This window comes from Ambystoma mexicanum, chromosome 3q, assembly GCF_040938575.1.
Source record: "Ambystoma mexicanum isolate Mex_15411 chromosome 3q, UKY_AmexF1_1, whole genome shotgun sequence".
Taxonomy (NCBI): domain Eukaryota; kingdom Metazoa; phylum Chordata; class Amphibia; order Caudata; family Ambystomatidae; genus Ambystoma; species Ambystoma mexicanum.
In genome coordinates, this window is record NC_090926.1 from 164,184,545 (window position 1) to 164,207,473 (window position 22,929).

Consider the following 22,929-nt stretch of genomic DNA (forward strand, 5'->3'; position numbering starts at 1 on the left):
GCCATTATTGCTAGATGAACTAGTTTGCCGAGGATTTGAACAAACCAAATTTCAGGTGACTAGAGTTCCTGCTTTTACAGAGATTCATCCACAAAAGTTTGCAGTTGACTGATGGGCAAGTAATTGGGGGTTGTGAGAGGTTGTGTTCCCACCCCACATATGAGCCCATAACATGCCTGGTAGGCTCCCGCCGCGAAGTGCAGCATTTTTCAAACCTCTTTTGAATTTGCGAAACATTTGCACTGGACATAGAAAAATGTGTTTTCACTAATTGGGAACCAGCGTTGAGGAGAACATTGTTGGATAGTTGAGTTTAAGAGAGCTTTTGGGTGTAAGGGGCTTGTTCAACCTCCCCACAAACGTTACCTGTTACTCTTGATTAGTCCCCAAACCTTTCGATTGATGACCGAATACTAGTCAGTTCTTTGGGGGGCTCACCTGGGCATGCTCGCCATATTGTCTCTGACCATAATCCCCTAATCGTTTGTGAGCGGGGGAAACGCATTTGTTGGTGGTGAACTCTTTGGTGATCCTCCTGCGGTCACATGATGTGGTGCTTGGCCCTTTTGGACTACCACCACTAGCAGTGGTAGGAGTGAAAACTCCTCGGATCTCTCGGCCTCAAACTGAAAACCTCCCACGCATCCGTACAGGCGCGCTGCTCAGTCATACATGCAATCACCTAGGTAATGCTTCACATTCATTAGTTAATTGTACAGTAAGCTGAAAGAAATCTGATTCCTCCACGCTCTGTGAGTTGCCATCTCTAGGAGGCCAATGTAAAAACTATCAACAGCTAAATCTATTCATCTGCAGAATCAAAGCCCTCCTCCGTCAAATAATTGGTGATGTCTCTCGAGTTGCCATTCAGTTATGTTTTCTCCCTATGCTCATGAGAGGGTATAGGTAGAGAAAGTATAGCTAAGCGCGCTTTCATTCAAGGGCTCATCACTAACATTTGTTTTCTAAATGTAATTAGCACTACCACTCATGTATATGCGAGTCAATCTTGACAAATCTCTTCCAACGCATCATGGACCCCTCAAAACACATGTCCCATCACCTGCCCCCTTATTCGAACTCCCCACCTAGCTCAGGAGCAACGCGTTAATCTTGGAAGCAAGACAATGCAGAGTGATAAGGTTTGCATCCCGGTCCAGCGCTTAATGGCTGGTTTCTGGCGTTGAGCGTGCAACCCAAACTGTCACCTCATTCTCCCCAAAAGGTCAAACACCTAGGATGTGTATTGCAGGACAATTTTTGCCACGAATCCCATGTCAGTGAAACAGAAATTTTCGGATTTGCCTTCTTTGTCCAGTCCTCTCTCTCAATAATGCAACTGGCTGGCCCGCTGTTGTAAATGTACTCGTCCACTCCAATTTGGATTATATAAATTATATTTTTTATGGCATCCTTCAAGAACAGATGGCGTGCCTCCAGGTCGCCCAAAATGCAGCCGTTAGATTAATTTTGTGTGCCCCCTTAACATCCCCGATCTCACATCTCGGTCATTCCCTCCAATGGTTACCAGGGAAGCAGAGAAAATGATTTAAGATAATCTGCCTGATATTTAAATGGATTAACTCCAGCATATCTGACGACCAAGATCCATCCTTACTCGGACAACCAACGTCTGCTTGTTATTATCAGTATCCCATCATACTCATAGAGGAGACAGACGATTTTCGGTCCTGGGGCCTTGTCTCCCGAACTCATTACCTCTTGAGAACTATCTGTTCGAATAAATGAACATTCCTCTGTACATAATGGTTTTTAGCATGTAAATCAAAGGAAAACCCGCATTAGCGCCCAGATGCAGTTCAGTCTGCTTGGCTATGTATCCTCATTGGAGGATCTATACGCAGTGCTATCTTAACCACTTTTGGGGCCCTGGGCACGGGCATCTTTGGGGCCCCCCTCCACCAAACCAAAGTAATTAAGTGATCAAGAATATCTGGTCGCATCCCTCACCCTAATCACAACCTATATGTTGTTATGCTTCCTTGCAGCATTCAAAATAAGCATGTTTACACCCTTTAAGTCTGCTTATTCTCTTCATTCTTGCTCTAATCAGAATGATAAACAAGTAGCATTTGAAGGCCAACATTAGCAGTCTACAGAGAGGTTGCTTCTGCTTTAATGTAGATACAGGATGATTTTTATCAATAGCCTCCAGGAAGGTATGCAGCCTGTAGTATTAATTCAGGGCTGTACGTAAAAGGTATGTGTGACCCAGAATAGATGGAGAACTTACATTAGCTGCCTCACAGAATGTAAAAGTGTTCAAGCATGGATAGAGGAGACCAATTGGAAGGTAGGAGAAATCTACACATAGTATGGATAGTGGATGCAGATTAAAAGCTACCAGGAATGGGTCTGTATCAGACAGACTGAAATAAGAAGTGGGATATGGTTTTCAAATAGTGTTGCCATTAGAGATCAAAGGAACAGCTGCTATGGTGTGCAATATATCAATGCTCACTATTATAGTGGAAGCAACACTATAACCAGTGAATCTATGAGTCAGGCTTTTATGAAGATCATACCTTGAGAAGGACTGGCAATTTTAAGAGGTTAGGCAATACAAGATGAAATGAGATGCCCAGGATCCCACATTGGTTAAGGAGTGGATTTGTGCCAACTGTGCAATTTCTACATTTGAACACTTTCTTTTCCAGTTCTTATCATGTACTAAAACAATCTCATGCTATAAAACTGGCTTGAAGTGCACAAAGCACATTACCAAACATGACCATTTATAAAAACAAAATATTATAGAAGAGTGTTACGCAAAATGGGAATGATTCTAGCTTCATTCTCTCCATCAAGAGAAGTATATAAGTACCAGTGTACCAATCTATGTGATTTAACACATTTAATCTGGGTTTTTCTTTTGTATTTTAAAGCTTTAAGTACTTCCAAAACAGTGGCTTGTGACATTGTCATTTAAAAACGTGCATAAAAACCTTTGACTTTTACAAAACAGCAATCTGTTTTTTGTGTAAAACAAGCAGACCTTAAAATATGCTTGCCTAAGGCCTGCAACATCTGATCTGCCCTCTTCTGTCCACCACACATTCCAGTCAAATGGCCTACACAAGAAGAAAGATCAAGTAATGGGCTAAACCATGCCCTGCATGCAAGAAGAAAAACCTCACATAAGACAGCACAGTAATATAAAAGATATTAGATGATGTGACCAGGATCACTGTATTGTCTGCTGACAAAGCCAGGATACAAGCATGAACGCTTTAGTTCCGCAGTCTTGAATTTGGATACTTATTCACCTCTTGAACTAACAGTTTATGGTCCTCATTGGAGGCGATTGCCTAGGTTTTACAACACCCCATCTGAACAAAGCAATTTCTAGACCTTCACCATACGGATATGGTGTGAGTTTTTATTGCAATGCCTATCTGGTGCAGGTACATTGCTGATAATAGCCCTGTTGTGCTATAAAACCAAGTACATATTCAGGTAGGTGTATACACTTCAAACATAGGAAAGGCTCAGCCAGATTTTCTGGACGGTGCTATTCTAATCTTGTATATGAACACATATCTCTGCAATGAGTGCTCGACACACTGAGCTAACTTGTAAATGATTGTGGCATTCATTTTATCAATATGCATTTTAACTTTACCTATTGCACATGATAAACATAATTCCCACAGGAAGGAAAGAATGCCACAGAGTTGTCTTTAGGAACACGCACACTATGTATACCACAGTGAACACAGAAGGCATTACATGATGAATTGATCAAGGCAGAATGGACTTGTCAAAACAGAGAGGCAATGGGTTTAGAGCCACAGCAGCACCCCATAAAATATCCTGACGTGTCCCATTTAAGTCCAATGAACAATGGATTCTTTTTTTAGATCAGGCCCCTTTGTGGGGCACCGTCCAAGGTGGGGGCCCTGGGCAAGTGCCCATTTTGCCCTCCCATAAAAACGTCTGTCTATACGCAATATAAATTGAAATCAAAAACCTAATCAACAGTTTGGTTTGAGCATTCAATGAGGCCTACTAGAGGTTTTAGGGCGTCAGGAGGCGTTTGGAATGGTTGCCCTGTTCCCTTTTCACATGACCTGCTGGACAGCATTGCGGTTGCTTTAAGGGAGGTTCCACGCACGGAGGAGAGAAGGGTCCCTTACCCCAATATGCTGATGATTAGATTCTCTTGGCCAGAACTCACATTGCTCTACATGCTCAAGCCGTGGCAGAGGGTCAGTATTGCAGTCAAAATAACCTTAAAATAAAGAAGCCAAAATTCGTTTTTTTAATAAAAATGATGACAAGCTGCCCTGAAAGCTGAGTAATACTTGTTGGTGTTTTTTGTTTTTAACTGTATTATGCTAAAAAAAATTTTTTAAAAATGTAATGCTTGTTTTTGCAGCTGCCATCTAGGAATGGTTTGAGACCACGCATGTTTTACTATTCTGTCCCCTTTGCAAGCGAGAAGCATCAAGCTAGACCGACAGCCGCGAGCGACTCCGAGCTGAAGGTTTACAGTATACAGCCAAGTCTAAGGCCTTCCTTCTCTGCAGTTCAGCTGTAAACGCATACATAAATGATGTGGGCATCTTGTAAAAGTAGAGAAACTTTGGGTCCTATTGCTGTGCCCCGCCTCTATGAAGGGGCGTAAATATGCCCTGTTTTTGTTAATCTGTTGAGGGAAGCTCATGGTGCGATTAATGATTCCAAAGTGCTTGCAATGGTTCGGACTTTAAAAAAGGAAACTTTTATATATGTGTATTTTTAGTCTTTTCTGGTCTCTTCTTTTTTTTAAAATTCATAGTTTGTAAGGTTTTATTCATGTGTTCAAGTTGTTTATAATTTTTTTACGAGTCCCATGGGCCCAAAAGAATGAATCCAGATCAAATCGTACATATCTTTGTGTCCGAGTGCCTGTGGGGGTGCGCGTGCCTACCTCTGTGTTATCATATATGGTGGGAGCGCATGGGCAGATCACTATGCCATATGATGGAGCTGCCTGCGCATATGGTGCATGCATTTAGGTATATGATTAGAAATTGTAAAGTGTACGTTTTATGAAGAAGTCCTAAACTTGCCAAATGGCAAGCAATTGAATGAATTGCTCCATAGGTGAAGGATGTAATAGTAAATTGTACGTTTTGTGATTATCTAGCCTTGATGTTTGTTTTTGTCTGATGGAAGATGAATATGGTTTAAGGTTTGATTTTAATGGTTTAATGTGATGGAGATGTATGGTTTGAAATAAACCAACATAATAAATACATTTTTAAAAAGTGTAGGTTTACCCATTCAAATGTGTTCTGATCGTACAGCACGCAGAAGCTCCACTGTCCCTTCACCTTCTCGAGTAAGAGCCAGGCCTTTAGAAGCTGTATAAAGGCCAACTAGTTGGTGGCAGTACAATGATTGTCAGTCTGTTTTAGTAGAACATGTGCATAAAAAGGGATTACTAGGGCCGCGTGCCCACTGTGCTTGTGCCTGGTCACATGATCGCAATACCTTCATATGGTGTGAGTCCTGGGCCTGTCATGTGGAAGAAGTGGTTGCGATAACTGGACATTTTTCAGAATATCTTTCCAGATGTTGTGACCATCTGTGCACGTGGTGCGGCCCCTATACTTCAACACAGATCAATAATTTATGACAAAACGGGCCCATTTTCTGCGGGAGTGGAGGAATATTTTTTTCTGCAATCCGAGCTACAGGGCCCTGAAAGAGAAAGCTGCATCATGAAGGACAGAGAGAAAGGACACCAAGGAGGCCGCAGCCGAGACGTAGATGGCGAGTATGCTGGCCGGACAGACTGCTCGGCATGCCACTTGCGTTCCTAACGGGGGTGAAATGAACTCTGAGCATTATCGAGAAGCTGCCAGAAGCACGCGACCAAGACAAGCGTGTGGGAGCCCACAAGCAAGGTCTCGCTGGGAATGAGGAACAGAAGCTGGTCATGGAGTGTCTCGGACACAGAACGGACGCCAAGTGTTGTGGCTGGCTCATGGGCACACAGTACGGCAAGATTGTTGCTGGGGGCATCCAGCATTTACCAAACGTTGCCGTGGTTACAGGCTTAAAGCTGTTGCTGGGATGCACCTGGACTTCTCAACATGGCCGTGAGCACACAGGTGTACAGTGGCCTGGGGGCACCCAGGCTGCCACACTGATCTGTGATCACCCAGATCAGAAGAGGCCTGCAGTACCATGATCACGCGGCTTTGGCCTGTAGCCCTGAAATGACATAAGAGACAGAAGTGCCATTCATGGAGCCTGCTGCCGTTCTCACGCACGTGATGGCTTAGGCTCATTTTATTGGGAGCCAGTCATGATGCACATTCTTAAAGGAGGCCTTACCACACTCCACCTTTTACATAACAGACAAAATAAACACCACGTCAATGAACATTAAATAAATCGATGGTCACAATCAGCAAGACTTGGTCCACTTCGGAACCGTGGGGAAAATAAAACCACATACATTAAGGCTCAGTCAGTTAAAAACATGAAAGCATCCATAAGCACTATTGGACATCTCTTTACTTGGTTCCCGGGTGATCAGGCAACGTCAACTCACACTTAAGTGGCATCCATTTCGAGCCATCAAGATTAGGCGGGATCACAGCTTTGAATGCACGTCGATGTTCATTTATTTTCTGGGGCATTGGACAGTTTGCTCAAACGACGACACGTGCTCAGCCAATAGATCCACTTTAAGCAGGCAGAAGAAATGTGTGATCACAGCATCACACACATAATTACTGGGAACACTTTGAGCACATCAATAACTTGCGCGCTCACAGCATAAAATGTACATATTTATGGATCCCTCTTTGAGCATTTAGGCCGGGCAATGCAGGACAGCAGCTCAACATCGCACACGCCATTGTCTCTGGGGAGCAGAGGACATGACCGGCTCCTGACACACGCTGGGTATCGGTGCCACAAGGATAGACACAGTCGCCCACATTTTATTAGTACAGGATGGTTGACCATAATGGGCTGGCTGTGGGGCAAACACCAACGGGCACCTTCGCTGCATCCCTTTTCCACTGGCAGGCAAAGCCACACCCGGGTACACCAAGGGCCACATCTGCTGCGGGGCTTTGATGGCCCGGACAGTTCAGGGTCCCCAATTGCCCTTACTCCCCTCTGCGGGAACTCTTAGTACCTCAGGGCGGCAGCCGCAGGGGCTGCACCACTGTGCTGGGTGAACTTGTCAGCAATCCTCTGTAGTTTGGAACAGGAAAGGGTGTCAGCGAAGGTACGGATGCCTAGCCAGTTGGATGGGTCGAGCTGGTACTTGAGGGACTCCCAACAGGCCTCTTCAACCCCATGCAGTTGCAGGAGGCAAGCATCTGGCAGCAGATCCTGCACGTTACCCTCCTGCACTGTGATCTGTGAGGTGTAGACAAAGTCAATAAGTGGACCGCTCGTCAATGTCTCGGATCACTACCGCGGTCCAACGGTTTTTGGTAAAAACTCCAGTGAACATAGCCCAGAAAAGAGGGCTGCAGGCAGAAAGGATCACTTAATGGGCGTGTATCTTCTTGGTCCCTACCGCCAGAACCCCCTTGCAGAGTTTTCAGTGTTTGCGCAGGAGGTTAGCAACCTCCACGGTCTGGCGCGGATGTTTGTCCAATGCATAGGGCATATAAGCAGGATGCTATACCCCATCTTGAAGCTTATTTGGGTCGCCCACGGTGCATCGGCTAGTAACCTCCATTCCGGTCTCTCCTGGTTGAGTGCCGATACACCCGTGCATTGATTTTCTGTCTGTAACCCAATAGGAGAACCCTAGGCTGCAAATTCAAAGATGAACCAGTCCTCTGCCCAACTTCCTGTTTGTGCTTCAAACCTCTCTATGAATCACATTGTTGACGTGCCGCCATGGCCATTTTGAAATGGGAAATCTCCGAGCACTCTAGCAGGGTGGGAAGCAGCAAAGCTGCACTTTTCCTTTTTATTCAGGACTCTGATCCCGTAGCATGCCGCGCCTTCTTTTTCCGATCTCCGATCACGCAGCACACTCCAACCGCGGTGCAGCAGCAGCACTGTCGCCTGTCTAGCAGCGCGGATGCTGCCACCTGGGGTGCGGGAGACTGCGCTGACAGGTCTATGTTGGGAGACTTCCGACAGGGCCACTGTGCATTGGGATGGCTCCTTCTTTCTTTGAGCTCCAGTCACGAAGCACACCTTCCAAACTCTTTTATTTTACTAAAGCTCTGAACACGGAGCACAGAAATAAATCACTGCCCACTTGGCCATGGATCACACTTGGGCCTTACCTTTTCCGGTTCTGTTCATGGAGCAAGCATACTTATTATTTTTTTTCTTCAAGCTCCGATCACGGAGCATACTCCCACTGCTGACCGCAGTAGGACGCTACAAATGGGAGCGTGAGAGATCGTGCCGTCAGCACTTCTCCCTCCAACCTTCAGAACGAAACTCTGATCAGAGTGCACACCCAGCAGGGCACAGCAGGCAGCTGGGCAGCTGCACCAGCATCGCAGGGCTACAGACCCCTTTGGTGGCATTGTTCTGGCTGGCTCGTGGGCACCCGGACTCGCCGGATTGTTGCTGGGGGGTACCCAGCAAATACCAAACCCTGCCGTGGTCACACAGACTTAGTAGTTGCCGGGGGTACCCAGACTTCCCCACATGGCTGTGAGCAGACCAAGACTAGCAGGGGGGGATGCAGTACCGTGATCACACGCTGTCAGCCTGCAGGCCCAAAATGAGCTAGGAGACGGAAGTGCCATTTCTGGAGTCTGCCGCTGTTCTAGTGCATTTGCTGGCTGAGGCGCCTTTTATGGGGAGCCACTCATGATAGTCATGACACACATTCTTAAAGGAGACCCTACCAAAAACAGTCTGGGTGGAAGTACCCACTGAAGGAGGCGAACGAAGGACAAGGACCCCAAACACTGTGGGCAAAAGACTGCATACTGATGCTCTTTCAGACCAAGCATTCCACCTGTGCCGGCAGCCCCTATCAGATACCCAACCCATTCTCCGGTCCAGACTGAGGCACGCCTGCTCCCACGGCTTCAGGCTCCTAGCTGCCCACTGCCACGGGTACGCTTGTCAGCCTCCCACTGATTGGCAGCCCACCAGCTCCTGCCTCCTCTGGACCTGGGACAAACGGTGAGCCGGAGCGATGAAAGGAGGGTGTAGCGTGGGTGACTGCATGGATCACTTGACTGCTGGTGTGTTCCTGTAACCCTAATCCGAATATCGGCCCTGTGTGTTGCCTTGCAGCATGGGGAGATGTGCAGCCATTCCAGCCAAACTTCCCCTTTCGTTACAGATGAGGCTCGGGAGGATAGCTCAGGGGCAATGTTGCTAGCCTTGGAAGTAAGACGACACTGAGCACCACAGTTTCGATCCCCGGGTCTGCGCTTAGAAACCTCTGGGCATTAAGCGTGTTATAAATAACCTATCGTGGCATAGGCATATCTGGGATGGTGCGAGAGGGAGGACATCTGAGGGGAAAGGAGGGTCGGCGTGTGCTTGGGGAGAGGGAACGGTACTCTACAATGTTATTTATGCCACCACATAGTTTCCTTCTAATATGTAAAGTACCTGTTTGATGACGTACATGACTGCCAAAACCAGCACCAGAGACGCTGTGCGCTGTGTCCTCGAAATCGAGGGCGAACTCCATTTTGCAAAGAAAGTCCAGTCAATTGCTAAAATGCTCGTGTATGGATTGTGTGCACATTAGCAGTGCAGCCAGCATACTTGGGCGAGTGGCACTCTAAGCACTTGGTGCTATTCACAAAATAACTCCAGTCCACAGAGCAGGTGCACTTGCCACCTGTGTCGCTATGTGCTGCATTCAGCACACCACCAACTACATCTCAAGTGGGTTCTTGGTGAAAGAAGTTTGAGAGGCTTTATCACTGGGAGAGATCAAAGCCAATTAGACTATTGAATGTGAAGGTGGTACCTGAAGTCCAAATGAAAAATACCTCTGTGGATTTCGGACTTCTGCGGCTCTATATGTTACAATCATAGTCCAAAATCTTAATTTTACAAAAACGTTTCACAGCCACTAGTATGCCTTTGTGTGAGCAGAAATGCATTGTGTGGGGTTACCTTCTCTTTTGAATGTTTTGCCATCTTTGTAATATGTTCATGCTGTAGAGGGCCAATGCGACTAAGCCTCTTCCTAATGCATGTGACCGCTGCGACGAATCAAAGGCTGGTGTACCAGTGGTCCAGGGGTGAATACTGGTTTCTAAACCATCAATCAGCCGCACACCTCTAATACACCAGCATGGATACAAACCAATTGGATTAAACACGCATACAATCTAATAACGCTACTAAATGCAACCCACCCTGCAAAGGAATTCAGAGAACCGACAGTTTCTAAGAAGGAAAAGGGATGCTCTCTGGATACTGACAGTTGGAATGGTTCATAACCACAATAGTTTGTTTTTAAAGGCTTCTTGGTTGTAGCAAAAAGGGAGAAAGGATCTTAAAATGTCTCATGGGGCTTTCTCGGAAAGACAAGGGTGACAGAGCCACGATGCACCTCTTGCTGTAGCATAAGGGTACACTTCAGGCTCCTGCGATAAGAGTATATTGATAACACAAATAATCAGGATGTGAGATCCTCACAACAATCCAGTTTTTGGATGTATTTATTTCAATCTCAAAAACCAGTGTCTTAAATTATTACAAACTTTCGCTAAGCAAGAAAGCGATACCGGACAGATTTCAATATAAAAACATAGGGAAGTGTAGTTGTGCACCCTCATCGGTATGTGGAGGATGAGTACCCTAGTGACAAGCACATATGAGTATACGAAGTTGGTGACACAAGTAACTCAAATAAGGGCTGCCCGAGGCTGTTCTTCAACCCGGGTGTGGTTTAAACAAAAACCGTGTACACAACACGAAATTCGAAACATACAAGGGGTATTTTCACAGCTGTGCCACAAGAAATCGACACAGTTGTGTTTCGGCCACAATGGCTTGGTAGAAGCTTGTAGTTGTGGTGGCCTTCATCAGGACAGACTAGTTTGGGGAGTCTGTCCGTGGGTAAGATCTGTGGGAAGGAGGAGAACTATGAGGATCTCAAAAGGTACATAATAATTTAGGGGTAAATAAATAACAGCTCATTGGTGCTAGAGAAATACACCAGTGGTGAATGGGAGATCGTGGATTACCGTCCAACCGGAGTGAGGCGGTATGCTGTCAGCCAACCTGGATGGAATCCTAGGTCTGGTGGTGTGAGAAGATTCACCAGTGGGTGTAGATCGGCCGTGCCGGGGGAACCCGGATTCAGACGGCGCCGGGCTTATGAGTAGCCATTGATCTGAACAGGGGGGAAACACACATGTATACCCCTATCAGAGCAAAGTGGTAACAAGAGGCACAGGTAGTGACACAAGACGTGTCATAAGTGTAACAGTCTTGCAATGTACAGGAGTCATAGGGCTCTGGGGCCAGCCGGGACATGGCTTACCTGATTCGCATTCTTTTAGTTCTTGCTGGGTGCACGGCGGCGATGGAAATGGTTGCCTGCCGTGAATCAGCAGATATGACTGGAAGGGTGGACACGCCCCCCATGTACTGGGCCAATCCCAGTGGGGGTTTGTGGGGGACTCGTAAAGGTGTCGTATGCACCCTATGATAGGCTACTAGATGCTGTCACTCAACGGGAGTAAACCACATTCTTGTAGCTTATGAATGGAGTTGCCCTAGATGGGGGGGGGGGGGTGTCTACTAAAAGTAGACTCAGACATGTCAGTTCACTGTCATTAATACTGAGAGGTGGGAGTTATGGGTACCCTCTATTGGTATGCTAATCGCTGCTACCAGCTGCAATGCTTAATAAAAGAGTAGGGTGTTTCCATGGAGCCTTTGTGAGTTAATCAGGCTGTCTGTGGCAGGGGGAAGCTCTGCCCCCCCCTTGGATGACATCCTGGTCTGCTTTGCTGTCATATTCCAACTAAATTTGACAGGGCTGCACTGTGCCAGTAGGCTGTGTGTATGCCTGAGTACACAGGTCTGTGCGTTTTATGGGGTGTGAGCATAGGAAAATGTGTATGGCTTAGCCCCACACATTTTCATGAGGCAGGTCTAACATCATTAATTTATTTTTAAAAATGTCAAAGCCCATGTCGAGCCCACACCCACCATGTGGATGGTCGAATCCTCACAACTGCACTGTCACTTCTTAGTTCAGTGCATTTAGTGAACCCTAAAATGTGGGCAATGAAACTGGCCTATTTTTGCTATTCTTTTGACTCCGGCATGCAGCCCATCTGAATCAGTTTGCCCCATCACCTCATACTCTGCCACCCCTCTGGTACCGTTTCTACACTCCTCAGGACCTGGACCAGCATTTTGCATGCTGTGCATCACAAATAACCAAACCAGTCAATGATGATGGATCATGGGAGTTTTAGTATAAAACATCTGGAGAGCTGCAGGTTGCCTACCTACAAGCTACAGAGTTCACCAAGCATTTAGTGTCCCACATTGGCGCAGAAAAGAGGCCCACACTTGCCTTTCCGCTCGGCCATTCGGACATTGCCCTATGAATCAGTCCGAGCCTAGTCTTCAGTCAGGCCATGAAAGATTGACTCTTTCCCTTGCTAAATACTACCTCTATTTCCCACACAACCCCACTTTTCTTTCCCTAGCTCCCTCTTTTCCTCACCCTCCCTCCTCATAGGCCCTCTTTGCAATTCCTATACTAAAACCAAAAAATGTGCCAATGCTTGTTTCGATTTTATGTAGCACTTCTAAAGGTGGCCCCTGTTTTAAGCACTCCAAATGTCGACGTTTCAGTGGCCTGGCACTGAGGTAAGGTGCTGAGGATCACACAATTTTGTGTGTAGCGAATCCAGCTCTCCTGATGTTGCATAGTCCACACCTGTCCCTACAGATCTTGACACAAATATTTATAGTGCCTTGGGTTGAAGTGATTAGCATAACTTGTATTTTAACCGGGGGACACAATGCAGCATACCTTTCTGAGATCCAGTCCCAAGAAATCTTCCCCAGCCGCCAACACGTGTAGCCTGTCGTTCTTTTCTGTCCAACAGCCGGGCCTCAGACCTGAACCGGGCAGTATACAAGAGGCTATCGGAACATGGCAGTCGAAATAAGCATGGTTCCCTTTTTAGAGAAGCAATTCGCACAACAGAAAATACACATTTTCTAAAGCCAATGCAATAAAATAGGTGGACTCAAGCACTAGAAATGTGTGGTGTTATGCCATTTAAGTGGAATGCCAAATGCAACTAAGGAAACACACTGCCAGTTAGGATTTGAGAAGGTGGCAAACTTAATGGAACAAAGCATACTTCCACATAGAGATAGTTGATGAACTGCGACATTATACAAGAAAGGGAGGCCTCTCCAACAAAGGTTTGATCCCAGTTGATGTGGCTGCAGATGGCTGTTGACACACTCAGCTTCACTCTATTGAATTATGCTCATCAGTATGATGGTGAGAATTGCCAGGCAGAAGGGGGCCTGCAGGTGTTGAAAGAAATCAACAAATTAATGAGGCACGGGTAGAAAGTATGAGGCGTGCCAGGTGCCCTGTCGGATAGACCGTCCTAGGTTGGCACCAAGGCCAGCCCTGCCACCCAGCCACCAAAAGAAAAGAGAAAAAGGTTACTACAAAGTGAGGGTTCATTTATGCCCTGAGGCCTGGTGCAAATTAGCCCTCCCCCCCACACACCGTTTCTTGTGATGGCCCTGCTCTCTTTGCTGGATAGAAAGAGTTGGGTAGATGGTGGATATGCCCATGATGGTGAAGCGTTCTGCATCTGTGCTGATGGCGAGGGAACAGATGGCCCAGGATAATATATACCACAGATTCCACTCTACTTCCTACATGCTTGCTGGTGCTGGAGGGGAAGACTTGAGGGCAGAACACCGTCTCTGTCTAAACACCCCCTGGGACTTCCTAGACTGACCCCACACTATCCGGTGGATAGTAATATAAAAGGGGTATTGGATCGGGCCTTGCATACACTACCCGATTCGGTTTCCTTCCCATCACTACACTTCTCCATCTCTACCCACCTGCACTCTCCATGTCTTCCTTCTCTGTCCCTCCAATGTTTTCGCGCCTAAGCCTCACCTCCACCCTTTTTGTTACTGCTTTCTCCTTGATATCACTACTCCCTCCACTGCCCTATTACTAGGGTGACACGTTTTTTTGTTTTGTTTTAAACTGGACAGGCCATAAACATAGAAGTAGGACTAACCTAAATACAAATAAAAATGTATTTTCGTTAGTCCTACTTCCATGTCATTGACTGTTGCTGGGTGGGGGGTGAGGAGGGTGTGTGTTCACAAGCACACTCCTCTCATTGGAGAAGAGTGGCCGGGAGGGGAAGAGGGAGGAAATGGGGACATGAAAAGAATTTCACACCCCCATTCGCGCAGGAAGAGGTGCCCCGGGACCCAATTTCAGATTTTGAAATTGGGTCACAAACCGTAGGCACCCACCTTTGCAAACCCCTGACGGGGTCTGCAAAATGAAAAAACACCCGGGACAGAGGGCGTTTTCCCCGGACTGTCCCGGGAAAACCAGGACGTCTGGTCACCCTACCTATTACACCCTCTTCAAGTCTTTCCTCTTCTACACCACTTCTACTACATCCCACATTCTACTCAAACAACCCTCCTTTCACTTATACAATCACTCCACATTCACTCACTCTCTTAAACCCAGTTGCCACTCTTGCGCGCACAATGCTGTACCACTTGCACTCATTAACCAATGCCTCACCTGCTCCGAAATTCACCTCCCCAAACGGAACGATTCAAAATGTGGGTTAAGCCCCTCCCCTTTCTTCACGCGGGGCCACTGTAGCGCAGGAATGGTGGCCCACACTGCAATGTATTCATGTTTGTGTCTGTCAAGGGACCAAGTTCCGGTTCCCATTTAAGGTAAGCTTAGTTCACTGGAGTGGCTAGCGCTCTGTTTCAAGTCTCTGTAGGTCTAGCTGCCCGCAAAACCCCCCACCTACTGGCATTCTGAGGCTGCGAGTGGTGCTCTGCTTCTCGGGACTGCCTCTTTGGAGCTCCGACTCCTGTCTCTCTTGCTTCCCCTCCCGTAATGCTAGTTTCATACAGATTGCATGGGTTTGCTGATGAGGAAACCAGGTCTCTTTGTTGCTCTCCCTCTCTGTCACTCTCCCTCCGTCGCTCTCCCTCTCTCTGAGTGCTCTGGAGTTTCCACCTGGTGCACTGCTGGTGCTCAGCCCTTGTGGGTGGTTGCCTCTCGTCCTGATATGAGAATTTGGCACCATAGGCATGCATGGGTTGATGTAAATTGGTGCTGCACATGAGGAGGCGACAGGAATTGGTGCCCTCCCAACTGCCCCCTTCCCCCTCGTGGTAGTGCTGGCTCTGGATTTCTCCTTGGTAGGCCTCGCACTGAGGGGTTCCCACCCTCTTGACAAGGTCGGTGTTCTAACGGGTATTATAGGTCATGGGCAAAGTGCTCGTCTTGGAAGCAAGATGACGCAGAGCAACACAGGTTTGTGCTTAGAAACGTCATCGTTATTGGGCACGTTATAAATAACCAATTCTAGTTGTCACAATATTCAGTAAGAAGAATGAAGGGACTGTCCTCTGGCCTGTGTCCTTTAAATGTCACACCTCAAACTTCACTTTTGCCATCCGTGGGTGCCCAGCTGTGCTTTCATCAGTCATTTTGTGACTGAAGGTGGTTATGAGCCACCTCTTATTCCCTTAAGGGGTTTGCAACGCACCCCCCAGGCTCGAGCCTTTGAGTGACCACCTGCTCCGTGACTGCACTGGATCGTGCGTAGAGCGCAGCCTGCTGGTTTCCCTTGCTCTGTACAGCGCATGCGCGCTGGTAGCACGTGGGCTCCTCAGAACGGTTGGGCGCTAGCAATAGAAAGTGGATAACGGGAAGCGGGCTGTCAGGCGGGAAAAGGAACAGTGTGCATATCATGCCTTCCTGCTGCAGTTAACTGATGCGCCGGAGCTAGAAGGACCCAGGCACTTCCGGGCGATTATGCAGCTGTCGGGGAATCTGATGGCTGTGCACACCCCGCTCTCTCTTTACATTTTATTTCACTGGCCTGTCTGTGGAGCATGAACATATTGGGGCTCGTTTATTACGCCGGGGTGGGTCCCGAAATATTCTGCCGATTCCTCTGGGGGAGCAACATTAAAAAAAAAAAATATTTTCACTGCAACTGTTCGTCAAGAAACCCTGAACGAAAGGCCAGCAAGGCGGGCTCGTTAACGGGAACTGCTACGGTCATTTTTCTATTTACAAAGGTGAAGGCAGCTATCTGTGTGAAGAAACGGCTGTTTGTAGTGCAAGTGACGTGGGGTGGGCACTTTTATCCAGCATCTGCGGAGGAATTCCCTGTGCCGTGACGTGACTAATTGTCACATTATGTTTTTATTTCATTAAACCGCCCAGTCTTGCCTGGAAAATACGAGTTGTCTGACTGGCCACTAAACACGCTTCTCGTGTAATGAAACTTCCGGGCCGCTTACCCCTTCTTCACTGGATAGCGTCGATAGATACATCACCCAAGCCCACCATGCTTCAGAATAGAATCCCAAGGACTAGTGCTAGCATGTGATCATTGTGTTATGATGATTGGTAGAACATTTGCATTTATAAAAGAAATAATGTTAAAAGTACACGAAGGAGGCAATAACCAAAACGTTGGCTTTGCAAATGTATCTTCGGGAACTCCCAAATTCAAACGATCCTGTTGTGTCAATTTCCACAGTCTCGGGAACAATGCTGCAAGCGGGTTATTATACTCGTGTGAACTTTCATAACGAGACAATGCTTAATTCATTCGCTGAGGCCACAGTGGGGATAAATGCTGCAGCCTGGAATAGCCTAATCATTTCCTTTCGAAAGACGTATTTTTAGTTTTAATGCAAGGCGGTTGTGGGGTATTCCGTTTCTTATGGATACACGCGGGGTGAGGCTTTTTGCTCGATTCTGACTCCTACTGACCAAACTGTTTCCCTGCCTACACGTAGAGAACATTTTGGCAATGCTGCAAAAGCCATGTTTACTTCCCTTGTGTTTCTGAAACGAAAGTCGGAGCCTGTAAGAACTTGTGTCGGCAGGTATGATCATTTTCCCTAGGTTTGGTTTGTAGTTTGGGACTTGCACGGGCCAGCATGCCCCGCTCCAATCGCACTTCCTATAAACATTAAAACATACTTCTGGTCAGAACACTAATTGTTCCTCAAAGGCCCCCGAGTAGCAACATCACTACAAAATACTGAATCCCATTACTGCGAGGTAGAAATCCTTGCGTGCAAAACAAGGATTTTCCCCAAAGAAATAGATTGGGGGGGGGTAAAGAGTTGGGTCAGTGAATTGAATGAAGTGGGGTGTCGAGAGAAGGTTGAATGTCACTTATAGCAACTGTTCCTCCCGCCCCAATATCGTAAAGGAGAAAAACGCTATGCATTAAAGCCACCATTCCAGCCTAATCCCAGATCAATAGAGGAAGAGATGGACCTGATGTAGCTGAAGATGGCAAGAGTGAGCAGACCTGGTGTTAGACTGACATATGCACATCCAATAGACACAAAGCAAATACGCACTTACCATGAAGAAACAGACATTGGGTCAAACGTACATTTAAACACAGAATATTTCTTGCACCATAAAGACACGAAGAAAAGAACACAAGCAATGTATACGCTGAAACGCAACATGAGCGATTTTTTTTTTTTAAATATATATATATATATTATATATAATCTAGTTTACTAATGTAGAAACGCAACAGTAAAAAGCTGCCATCTTTGTTAAAATATAAGTTGCTACACCAATGGAAGTCCATAGAGGTCTCTAAGTTTTATGAAAACTCAAAATTGCTGAATCCACTGAAGTACAGGTTTGTGTGGGGCGCAGGCAGTGGCTGCACAGCTCCTCTCCTAGGTTATGGAAGAATAAAGGGAGGGCTTGAACAGTCCAGAAGAGAACATGAGATAAGGATTCCCAAGGCAAATGACATATTTCTCTTAAGTACACAACATCCACCCTTTGAATGCCAGGTACTGACTAATTATAAATTAAAAGCGTAGTAAAGAATGGATCGACCAAGTTCCTAGTAGTTGGGAAAGTAATAACCCTTGCGTTCATGGTAGCTAAAATCACAAATAATGCAGAACCAAATAATTCAGAACATGTTCTTTTTACATGTGAACCATAACGCAAAACCAGTGCCTATACATTGGGGACAGATCTCCCACATATTCTCAGAATCAAGAGCAAGGTCAAGTACAGAGTAACATTTCTGGCTCATGGCCAAGGGATAAAGGATAGTGTCCTATTTAATTGGAAGAACACAGATCTTGAAATTCTCACCCCTCACTCCCAGTTTTAATTCATGTGCTGATGAACTGTCATAGCCAAAGTTGGTGATCGAGCCACCAACCAATGAAAACTCTTAATGCTGTGCTGCTCAGTTCATGTTGCAGTAACCAATAGTCAACTTGTATTCTCTCTGGTCAATGTAGAGTTGGTCCCAGGTGGAGCCATAAGATAGCAGTATAAGCAATGGAAGGACTAGCCCATATATTTTGTATATGTACACAATTCCATTAACCAACACCCTACCCCATACGTTTTTGTAACCAAGAGTTTGAGACATCAATGGTGACATTTTGTTTTTAAACCATTGTCATGCTTGAGAAGAATGAGAGCACACAACTATTTTGTATGCTGTCCCTGCTTTATGTGGATTTTAACAAAGCAGTGTTTTGCCATTTACTTTGACTATTTCCATTATTGGGTGATTTTTTTTTTTCCATAATTCCCGGCCTATTTGTTCCGCTTAGACTGGGCTTTCCCATCAACCTTGACAGGGGGAATATGAGGAGGGTTGCAGGGGGGTGGGTCTCCCTCCACATTGAAAATACCGAGATTGCGTTGTTTTCCATGCACGTTTTTCGACCTTGCAGTAATACATTCAGCATTTTAATGTCGATCTGGTTCAGTAACACCACACAATCTGCAAGATTGCACAGGAACTTTGAATGGCATAGTCCAGGAGTCTGCAACATGTGGCTCTCCAGTGGCTCCCCTGATTCCTTAATTACATAAATACTCCAAAACAGGGTGTGAGGTGCAAAACAAATATTCTGTTCAACATTGAATATGAAGTACAGGTGTCAAAACGGTGTATACATTTCAGGCGCAGCTGGGTATCGCTCTCCGGCCAGGGAGAGAGCAAAAAACTGAAAGTCAAAGCCACAGTTTCCAGTAGGTGACCCAAATGTACTTCTGAGGGGAAAACTCCCCTAATGTTATCCTTTTTAAGTAAATGTTCTCATAAGAGATAAATGGTAAATCTATAAAGACAAAGACACAACATTCTTTTCATGTAGCAGTGTTTATATTTGCCAAAAAATATTAGCAAGTAAATTGTTCCTCCACAAAACACATATTTCTAGCTACATACAGAGTGCAGGTGTGACAATTACAGAAGTCCGAAATAAATAAGTCCTAATGTTCCTGGAGCCCAATATCCTTAAGTGTTTCCCAAGCACACTGAATACATTGCCCTTTCAAATAACCAAACCATGAACATGTTCATCAAATGAGGTACATGTTTAGATGTAACATTACACCCGTCCAAAAGTCTTGCCAAAGCGTTTTGGATTCTAAATCCATCTTCAAGGCATGTTCATTATTCTTCTAAACTTGCATTTCCTCACATAACCTATGAAACATATAGTATTGCTCCTTAGTATCTCTAACCCTTCTTTCTGGTAGATTCAATAATACGTAATAGCCCATTGTTTACACTCACCTTCATTGTGCAGATTACGCACTCTTGTTCGTGTACCTATAATCAAAATCAACACAGAATACATCTGGCCATTCATGTTTAAAAGGTATACAACATTGCACTAATTGCTATAGAATAAAAATGCTCATCTCTCACCAATGTTGTCTCTCTGATCCCCAAAGGGCTAACGAGGACCTGTAAGTAATGCTGGTTGCTGTACTCTACACAGTTCCTCCTGTAAAAACATAACATATGTCTTATTCCCTCCATCCCAAATAGCACACGCTCATTCTCTTACTTGGAGCAGCAGGGTTCCCTTTGTGCTCAGCTGGATAAGTCTGTCTGATATGTATTCCCTTTATACAACATTCCTACTCATCCCTGCACCGCGTATCACTATTCCCAAGGTGCTTTCAAGCCGTGAATATGGTGGCCACCTTGTAAGTCCCTATTCATGGTAGTTGACTATAACCTCAATCTTTCCTAACTACACTGTACCACACCAATTAACTTCTAGTTGCCTCATATTATATATTTTCAACAGCACATATTGAAATGAAACACCCAATTTGGGCACATTCACTTCTGATTGATCCTTCACCTCAAATAATTAGAAATCATGTTATATTGGTGGCAAACTCTTGATCCTTTGCACAAGACCCGATTGGGCATTCAGGAAGCAGTGTAACTAGCACAAATCCAGCTAGCCTGCCGGGTGCCACAAAGCCACTCCGACACATGCTCCAAAATCGGTGTACTCGCTGTGCGCAATTTTAAAACTAGTTTCATTCTAGTTGTATGTGAACCGCTCCTTGGTTCTTCAATTGTTTAAAATAATATCCTGAAACAATCGGGAAATGGATCGCCCAGCTGTAGATATCTACTAAACTCGAACCCACATGTTGCATCAGCCTGAACCTGTGCATATTGAAAAGTGAATCAATAGTGCTCTACTGCTGTAGTTCCTAGTTACAAATCCATAATTCTGTGACATACGCACCCTGAACAGAGAACCTGAACAGACTTCAAATGACACAAAACAACGCCATTCGTGCTGCGCTAAACATTCCCCGACACCACCACATCACAGAAACCAGAAGTAAGGTAAATTGGCTACCTGTCAAACAGAGAATTTCACTCAAAACACTTGCCCTTACGCACAAATGCCTAGCCAACAAAGCCCCGATCTACCTTGGTAGTCGACTATCGCGCCACTCTACCTCCCGTCCTCTAAGAACAGCCCAATCCCACTGTTTAGCGATCCCGAGATTTAAATTGCAAAAAGCAGGGGGCTCAAGTTTCCCTGTCTTAGCTTCCAAGTTATGGAACTCCCTCCCTGTCTCAATTAGAGCGGAAGACTCTTTCAATACCTTCAAAGCCAACACTAGATCTTGGCTTTTCAACCAGCATTAAGGCCATCTTCGCGCCTCTCCCCGACATACCCTGACCTGCCGTCCACTACTATCATCTATCGGCACTGAAACTACTGTACATATGTATATAAGATCCTCTTGCAAATATATATAATGACTCTTTGCTTGACCTGCATTTTTGGATCCCATGTTTGTAAATAATGCTCTGTTATACCTGCATTTCTGTAACCTTGTACTAATTTGCGCCCTGATGCCTCCGGGCCTGCGGGTTTGCGCGTTATAAATAAAATACAATACAATACAATACCCACCCCACATTCACAGCATCACGCTTTGTACGCCTGCTGGTTTTCCTAACATCGCCCTGTTTTCTCCCGAGGCCATCGCTAAACAGAGTGTTCACATCAGTTTGATCACATTCTCAATTAGCCTGCTGTCCAATCCTTCCCTCTCAACATAACTTCTCCATGCTCCTCATGCAGAATGTAAATTTCCCATTGAATGAAGTGATGTGCTCAATCCATGTGCAATTCCCTTTGCATAGACCCAAGTAACCGACTCTGATGTGTTTTGATTAAAATTACCATCTTTGCATTAATAGTCCCATGAGGACTCTCTGGACTCTCCTGAACATATTCTAATCTAAACTGCATACTCTTTCCTTTCTACACATGACTTTTGTCAGAATACATCTTTGTCTGAACCCCCAAAACCATGTTTCATCCATCCCACTGCAATTCTCTGCATGTGAAAATATTCACTCCATACTTAAAGCTGTCGGGTACAGGCTGCTCACAATCTGTTATAGTTGATATCATATTTGCCACATGTCTGATAATGGTTCATGCTTCTCACAGGGCAAGCCTGCTCCCATTCCAGCCACCCCATCTCGCCGGATCGCCCAAGTGATCTTTCACAAATTCAATTGCTCCTCACAGGTCTTGCGTGCTCACGTACTGGCTATCATCACTAGATGAAGCATGTTGGATCAGTCATTGTTCATCCCCGTTGGTACTAAACGGTCCAGACGGTCAATCCACTCTACTTCCTTCTGCATGAGCACTTTAGTCACATCTTCTCCCCTTCATTGGCCTTTACACCTGTTCCAAAATGGCACGTTTCATTTGCGCTACATTGTGTTTAGCTTCCAGCAAATGCATTGCTACTGGAGAAGATAAATTTCTAGTTCGTATGTTAGGTTTGTGTTCGGTCCAATGGACCTTCGCCTTCCTCGTGGTCAAGACTACATCAACTAACCTCACAAATACTGGAGTGTCGGAGATTCAAAGTTGCACTCCTCAGAGTAGAGGGAACGGCCATCTTTGGAAAGCTCCTACCAACACATTTCTGCAAGAGATGAAACGAGTAGCGGGACATTGAAGCGGACAACCTAAATAAATTGTCAATATTAAGGTATTCTCTTGTTATAAAATGCTTTCTATCTTTTGACAATAGCGGAGAAGTTTTAAATTGGAGAAAAAAACACACTAGGCAATACAAATATGGCAACATCCTTGTAAGTAGTAAGAATGTTCTTGTACGAGAGCCTCAAAATAGCAGCACCAGAACCAGAACATCACAACTCACAATGGCTGTACTACCTCAGTACATATCAGCCAAAACCTTTTGTGCTTTAAATGTGAGCTTTCCCATACATCGCTTGGTCTACGCAGATGACGTGGTGATTATGGACGAAACCCCCACAGGGTTACAGAACACTCTTAACATCCATGGCCAAGTACTTGATGGACAACGATTTAATGATGAAC

The 22,929-nt window shown here is 45.6% G+C and overlaps 1 protein-coding gene and 1 pseudogene across 1 annotated transcript in view; one reads left to right on the forward strand and one right to left on the reverse strand.

The window, feature by feature from the left end:
• Positions 1-22,929, forward strand: part of SLC4A8 (solute carrier family 4 member 8) — an 846,795-nt gene that overhangs the window by 117,682 nt on the left and 706,184 nt on the right. The gene's annotated exons all lie outside the window — the stretch shown is intronic.
• Positions 5,969-8,099, reverse strand: LOC138581816 (kelch-like protein 20; annotated as a pseudogene).